Source organism: Capricornis sumatraensis, chromosome 2 (genome assembly GCF_032405125.1).
Source record: "Capricornis sumatraensis isolate serow.1 chromosome 2, serow.2, whole genome shotgun sequence".
Lineage (NCBI taxonomy): Eukaryota > Metazoa > Chordata > Mammalia > Artiodactyla > Bovidae > Capricornis > Capricornis sumatraensis.
In genome coordinates this window covers 217,160,374-217,167,874 of record NC_091070.1, presented here as the reverse complement: position 1 = coordinate 217,167,874, position 7,501 = coordinate 217,160,374, and the positions used below count along the sequence as shown (strand labels likewise).

Genomic DNA, 7,501 nt, shown 5'->3' with positions numbered 1-7,501 from the left:
CCTGGGTCAGGAAGATCCCCTGGAGGAGGAAATGGCTATCCCTTCTAGTATTCTTGCCTGGGAAATCCCACGGACAGAGGAGCCTGGCGGGCTACAGTCCACGGGGTCGCAAAGAGCTGGACGTGACTGCACACACACACAGGCACATAGTTCAAGGGAAAATGTATTCTAAGCACATCAAAACTATGAATAAGCAACTGCACAGAGTTTGAACTGAACTCAGGTTTATTATATTCAAAATGAGCTTGGCAGGGACTCCTCTGGGTCCAGTGACTAAGACTCCACACTCCCAGTGTCAGGGGCCCAGTTTTGATCCCTGATCAGGGAACCAAATCCCACACGCTGCATCTTAGAGTCCATATGCTGCAACAAAGATTGAAGATCCCACGTGCTGTAACTAAGACCTGGAGCAACAAAATAAATACATATTTTTAAAAATGCAAGAAACTAAAAAATAAAATGATCTTGCCAAACTTATGACATCACCATCAACTTTGAATAATTGTTAAATCCCTAATCACACAGGATTCTTGATTTAGATACATCTAATCAACAAACAAAGAGGAGTTGCCCATGTGGAAGGGTTAGAATCTCCAGCGGGGGGCTCCTGGAGGAAGACCCCTGAGCAGCCGAGTTGGGTGAAGCGAGGTGAAGACGGTCAGTCGTGTCCGACTCTTTGCAACCCCATGGACTGTAGCCCACCAGGCTCCTCAATCCGCAGGATTTTCCAGGCAAGAGTATTGAAGTGGGTTGCCATTTCCTTCTCCAGAGGATCCTCCCAACCCAGGGATCGAACCCGGGGCTCCTGCATCGTAGGCAGATGCTTTACCATCTGAGCCACCAGGGAAATCAACCAGTAGGGTGAGGCATCAGGAAAAAATGGGAAAAGGTTTTGGGAGACCCCTGGAAGCTGAGCTGTGACTCTCTGGAGTCTGTCTGGGCTTCCCAGGTGACACTAGTGGTAAAGAACCAGGCTGCCAGTGCAGGGGATGCAAGAGGCATGGGTTCTGTCCCTGGGCCAGAAAGATCCCCTGGAAGAGGGCATGGCAAATCAGTATTCTTGCCTGGAAAATCACAGGCACAGGAACCTGGTGGGCTACAGTCCTTGGGGTTGCAAATAGTCAGACACAACTAAAGCGACTTAGCCTGACGCACGCACTAGAGGCTGCCTACCTTCACTTCGTCTAAATTATTTTGCAATTTCAGGCCTTCCTCTCTCTTCATATTTTGTAATTTAAAAGAACAAAGGGAAAAACAGGGCTAGAGATTCTTAGTTCAGTCTCTCTCTGCACGATAAATAGTGTTGGTCCTCCTTTCCAAGCATGTAACTCTCTAAGGACATTGTCTTTAGCTAATAGAATTTAATTCTGTTTTAGACTCACTATTAAGCCCTCTGCTGCTGCTGCTAAGTCGCTTCAGTCGTGTCCAACTCTGTGTGACCCCATAGACGGCAGCCCACCAGGCTCCCCTGTCCCTGGGATTCTCCAGGCAAGAACACTGGAATGGGTTGCCATTTCCTTCTCCAATGCATGAAAGTGAAAAGTGAAAGTGAAGTCGCTCAGTCGAGTCGGACTCTTAGTAACCCCATGGACTGCAGCCTACCAGGCTCCTCTGTCCATGGGAGTTTCCAGTCAAGAGTAGTGGAGTGGGGTGCCATTGCCTTCTCCATTAAGTCCTCTAGAGACAACCATTATATTCCTTCTCATTGAAAGGGATAGCCTATAAAATGGAGATAGTTTGAGACATTGACACATTTTCCTAAAGGAGCGCCTCATTTGTAAACATGACTGAGTAAGTCTTTTCCAAAGTGGGTCTGAAGACTGTCCAAGGTTTCCTTCACATCTTCAGCAGAAGGAGCTTTCTACTGTAACCACCTGTGGATACTTGTGTTCATTTAATTTCCAGTCATTTATCCCACAAATGTTCACTGCACACCGACTACCTCTCCGCATCGTGCTGGGTGCGGGGAAGAGAGAATATAAATATGCAGACTGATACACACTGATATCCTGATGCATGCAGAGTGAAGAACGCAACAGTTATCCTGAGGGCCTCTTTCCTCGAGAAGGCTTCCTTGAGGATTTGAAATCTGGATTGGACTTGGGAAAGCAAACGAGGTCCCCTTCAGGGGGCCACAGTGGGGGTGGGGGGTTTTGTGTGGGGAGAAAAACGACCCCCAGCGGGCACAGTGGCCTGAGCTGCATACAGGGTGCCCTGTGGTTGGAGTGTTGGGTGAAAGCGGGAGGGGCTTTGGGATGGACCTGGAGGGGTAGACAGGTCATGCCCCCTACGGAGCAGTAAGTGGAATCTGTGGGTGGTGAGGAGTAGGGAACTGTTCCCGAGAGAGACTTTAGCCACCTGGAGTTCCAGGAGAATCCTTGAGAAGGAAGGGAGTATTTGGAACAAATGGGTTTCAGATAGATCGAGACCAGTACTGCAGTGGGTCAATTCAGGCCATCGTGGGAGTGGCTGAGAAATCAGGCTTAAAAGCTGGGGGAGTTCTCACTCCTCCTGGGACCTGGATAGAGCAACTCCGGAGTTGTTGGTGCTGCCAATCTAGCTAGGGGATGGTGAAGATGGCGTGGGGACTAATTCAACGTGTCTGTCTGAGATTTAGAAACCTACAGGCTGTGGAGGGGGCTAGATGAGGGCAGGGCTCTGGGACAGAGGAATATTTGAGTCATCAGACTGTAGGCGGCAGCTGCAGCCCTGGGGGCTATGAAGAGGGAATTCCAAGGAGAGGTGGGCACAGACCGCAGGGGTTAAATGCTCACTCAAGGCCACGTGGATGATGCTGGAGGGCAGGGACTGGGTCCCGCAGGGCTGGGGGTCCAGGCCCCCGGACTCTCACCTGTCTGCCCTTTCTCTGTCCCGCATCGTCTTCAGGACACCAGAGAACTTACGTCCTTGTCTGGATTACTCAAAAAAGCGACCACATTTGTACAATTCAGTGTGTCTCTTCTCTGAAGCAACATCCTGGAACCCACCACAGTATACATGGCCTTAGAATCACTCATGAGATGAATGCCTTTTTGACTCAGGGAAACGAGTTTTTTTACTGAAAATGCAGACCAGAGCTTGGATCGCAAACGTCTTCCTTAACAGCAGATAGGACTTTCGTGAAAAATTTAAATTAGTGACTAAATAAAATTTGTAACTTTGATAAACGAAAGTGGCTTGACCTGCTTGGGGGAGGAGATGGTCTCTCTCTTTCCCGGGATCTGGTCCTCCCTCTCGCCTGTGGTGGAGTAGGCGCTGGACCCAGTAGTCATCCTCCAGCTGGGTTTCCCAGAGGTCGCATGGGCTGAGATAAGCCTGGAATGGCAGGCGAGCGATGCACAGAGAGATGGGGAAGTCTGGGAGAGGCCCCCGTGGGTGACGCACACCCTGATATTCACGGGTCTCAGGTAGCAAGCAAAGAAGGAGACTGCACCCTACTCCAATACTCCTGCCTGGAAAATCCCATGGACGGAGGAGCCTGGTAGGCTGCAGTCCACGGGGTCGCTGAGGGTCAGACACGACTGAGCGACTTCACTTTCACTTTTCACTTTCATGCACTGGAGAAGGAAATGGCAACCCACTCCAGTGTTCTTGCCTGGAGAATCCCAGGGACGGGGGAGCCTGGTGGGCTGCCGCCTATGGGGTCGTACAGAGTCAGACACGACTGAAGTGACTTAGCAGCAGCAGCAGCAGATAGCAAGAGTTACTACGAATCTAGCAATGAGCTTTAGTGAGCTGACACAAAATCTCAGCGGCAGGGCCCTACTTTCAGACCTACCCCATCCTGTCACACTCACACGGCCGTGGCCGAAATGCAGCCCTAAAACCACGTCCAAGTGTTAATTCACCTCCCTGTGTGTGAACTTCCTACCTCTGCTCACCCTGGAATCAAGGGCCCAGTGTGGAGTCCAAGACTCCGCTCCAGTCTACAGGGAGCCTGGTTCCAAGGTCAACACAAGGAGTCGGAGACAGGTGAGCAAGTTCCTGAGAGAAATCGCCAGGCACTTGGAAGGCAGTCTTTCGCAGACATCTGCTCTATGGCCAGCTAAAAAGTGTCATCAGCAGCAAAGTGTCTGGTGCCCTTTACTTTAATATTAAGGGTGTATTACAATTTGAATGCAGATGTCAGTTTTATTGCTGATTTGTTGCTGGTTACCAGGAGAGGCAGAGTGAGGCATGAAGTGAGGTAAATGCCAGACAAGAAACTGAGAAGAGGAAACGTCCACATGAGTGTTGGCTTCAACGCTGCGTCCCGTGGTGTGTGTGATTGAACTTGTCCTTCGTTGTCTTGTGAATGCAGAATGCTACCTGCCATATCAGTAAAGACAGGGTGCTGCAGGCCTCAGCCACTGCACCCACCCTAAGCAGGGCACCCCGAGGGGACTCAGGGTGAGAAAGGACAGGATGCTGGCCCCGTGGGCTGAGGTGCGTATGATCTCTGGTTTCAATGAGCCCAAACTCTTGCACCTCCTTGTACATAGTGTGTGCACGCTAAGTCGCTCCAGTCATGTCCGACTCTTTCCAACCTCACGGACTGTAGCCCACCAAGCTCCTCTGTCCACGGGATTCTCCAGGCAAGAGTACTGATGTGGGTTGCCGTGCCCTCCTCCAGGGGATCTTCCCGACCCAGAAATTGAACCTGCGTGTCTTCGGCATTGGCAGGCAGATTCCTTTCCACTAGCGCCACCTAGAAAAGTGGTCAATTCATTAACTGGAGATGTCTGGTTTTCATCATTTAATGGTGACCTTTTTGATATTCTGACTACATGGTCTTTGTTGCATAAACCTCTATATATCTTGGCCCCTCCCTTGCCTCTTTGGAGCAATCTGAGACCCTGCCTCCCAACCTTAAGTCCTCAGCAAGTTTGCCAAATAAAACATAACTTTCAGGGTTTGGATTGTACTTTTTTTTTTCTTCTTCAGTTGATAGACTCTATGACCTTCTGATGATGACTATCTCATCTCGAACATATTGCATTGCCGCAAAGATTCCACATTCCAAAGATTTTAAATCTCCCTGAAGACAAAGATCCCTGGGAGGTTAGCGTGACCACAGGTGCAGTTTGGTACAGACTGATTGACAAATACATAAAAATAGCTCTGTGAAGTCATAACTCATTGGTCCCAAACCCATGAAAGTGAAAGCCGCTCAGCTGTGTCTGACTGTTTAAGAGCCCACAGACTGTAGCCTGCCAGGTTCCTCTGTCCATGGAATTCTCCAGGCACACGTACTGGAGAGGGTAGCTGTTCCCCTTTCCAGGGAATCTTCCCAATCCAGGGATCGAACCTAGGTCTCCCACATTGCAGGCGGATTCTGTACTGTCTGAGCTATGTTTAAGCGACATGAGAGTTCTGTTCAGTCTATAAGTGGCACCTGGTGACCACAGTGACCGCGGGGCTTCCTGGTGTAGGACAGAGCTCTGCTACCCTGCAGGGGTCTGCCACCCACAAGTCGGGAGCCATGGCCCCAGGAAGCAGAAATCCTAGGATGTTTGGTTTCAGAGTTAATTTTCCATAAAGAGGTAGAATCTAATCCTCTGATGTTATCACACCCCCTTATCCACCATAATAACAATATGCCCAAAGAAGCAAAGTCTGCTCCAAAAGCCTTCTATTATATCAATATGATACAGTTAAAATATGTTACCATCACAAATGGCAATTACACAGTGGGCAAGCCAGATAGGAAATTTGGGGAATGCGGAGGCATTGGATGCCTATGGGAGTTTATGAGGAACAAAAAGTGCAGTGAGAACCCAAACATTCTTTCTTGCTCGGGGCTTTGGTAAAAGATCCATAGCCAGGATGTTGAGTCATGGTAGCGTGGAGGCATTTCAGAGAGTTGTGAACCTAGTAAGGTCCAGGTGCTTGCTTCTAAGGACCTGAATCAATCTGGACATGAAGCTTCAAAACCAGGAGGACTGGTCAGCAAATGCCTGCACTGGGCTTTGCCAGGAGCCTCATGCAGGCATCGATTGTTGGCACCAATGGGAAAGTCCTTGACACCCAAGTCACAGACACCTTGGGGAAGCTGTTGAGAGAAGGTCCAGCTGCTTTGATGTAGCAAGGGAATATTTTGTTCATTTCTTCTTCTGCTCATTCGGCGACTATCTGGGGTACAGCAGTTGGGCACGTGGAGTCCCTGCTCTGGTGAAAACTTTGTTCAGGGGAGGTGTGGGTGGAGGGAGACAGACAAGAAGCAAACAAACAGGTAAAGAGAAAAGCTCCTAGTGTTCAGTGTGATGGGAGAATGAGGTAGAGAGAGGAACGGGTGACTTAGCACAGAGTGGTCCAAGGAGGCCTCCTGAGAAGGTTATGCCCGAGTAGAACCTGGCAGGATGTGCAGGAGTGAGCCAGGCAGCGCTGGGAGGGAGGAGGAGCGTTTCCACAAGACAGAGCGTCACATGCAAAGGCCCTGAGGCGGGAGCCAGGGGGCTGGCAGGGTGCAGCAGGGCAAGGGGAGGGAAGATACAAGACAGGGTCAGAGGGCTCATGAGGATGTGTTCCCAGTGGGGCTCACCGTGGTGGGCAGTGTCCTGAGTAAGATGCAGCTGGGACGTCCTCTTCTTGAAACCCTCAGTGACACTGGTTATTATGTCTGCATCTACCGCTTGAATCTCATCACGTTTCTGACCGCCTGGGAAGCACTTGTACCTGCTAAAGACCTGCTTCAATCCTGCACACTGAACAGCTGGGCTTGGGGCACACCCCCGTCTCCTCCAACCCCTAACCCACCCTCTGTCTTTTTCAGGGCCTTTTGGGGCTTCATCCCTTGGCTCCATTCATATTCCCTCTTCCCTCCCAAGGAGAAGCCGCTACTTTATACATGGAAGCTCATGCCTATGGCTGGGGTCCAGTTAGAGAGTCGAATTGCTTTTTGCCAAAGGCCACTGTAAAACATTTCCCGTGGGAAGCAGATATGGTTGGCTTTCAGAGTAAGTCAGAATCCCAGGGCAGTTTTGGAGCATTGGGGTACCTCGAATTCCAGAGGTAATTTCACAAAAGGACTCTTCAGACCGTGCAATGCTGTGTCATCTTAACAGGCCTTTGTAAAATTGTGTGTGCTCTGGGATCTGAGGAGTAAATGCCTTTTCATCACATGGGAGAATGCAAAGTGGTGGAAAGCCAGTGCCCAAGCCCTCTCAGCATCCTTTCCCACAATCGGTTTTACCAGCATCTCACTGCTTGCCCTGGGCTCCTGCAGAGGAGCCCGGGTGAGTGGGGCACGTCCCTCCCCTGCCCAGGGACTCACGGTTCCTTAGGAAGAGGCCCAGGTAAACGGAGCCCGGGGTCTCACGGGAGTGACAACAGGGTACGTGACTAACACCCTTGAAGGGAGGGAGGGCTTCCAGGGAAAGCATGGACCACCCGACTCTGCAGGAGGAGGAGGAGAATTCCCCCCAGGGATAAGGAGGATCGGGGTGGGCGAGGCGGGGATGGCTCTGACGTCACTTCCTAAAAACAGCTTCTAAGAGGAAGGAGCCCCGGCGTGGGCGGAGCC

The 7,501-nt window shown here is 50.7% G+C and overlaps 1 non-coding gene across 1 annotated transcript; it reads right to left on the bottom strand.

Annotated features, from left to right (window-relative positions):
* Positions 1–775: 775 nt before the first annotated feature.
* On the bottom strand, positions 776–847 carry TRNAR-ACG (transfer RNA arginine (anticodon ACG)). The gene has a single exon. It is a non-coding gene; the product is annotated as a tRNA-Arg (tRNA).
* Between the last annotated feature and the right edge of the window lie 6,654 nt (positions 848–7,501).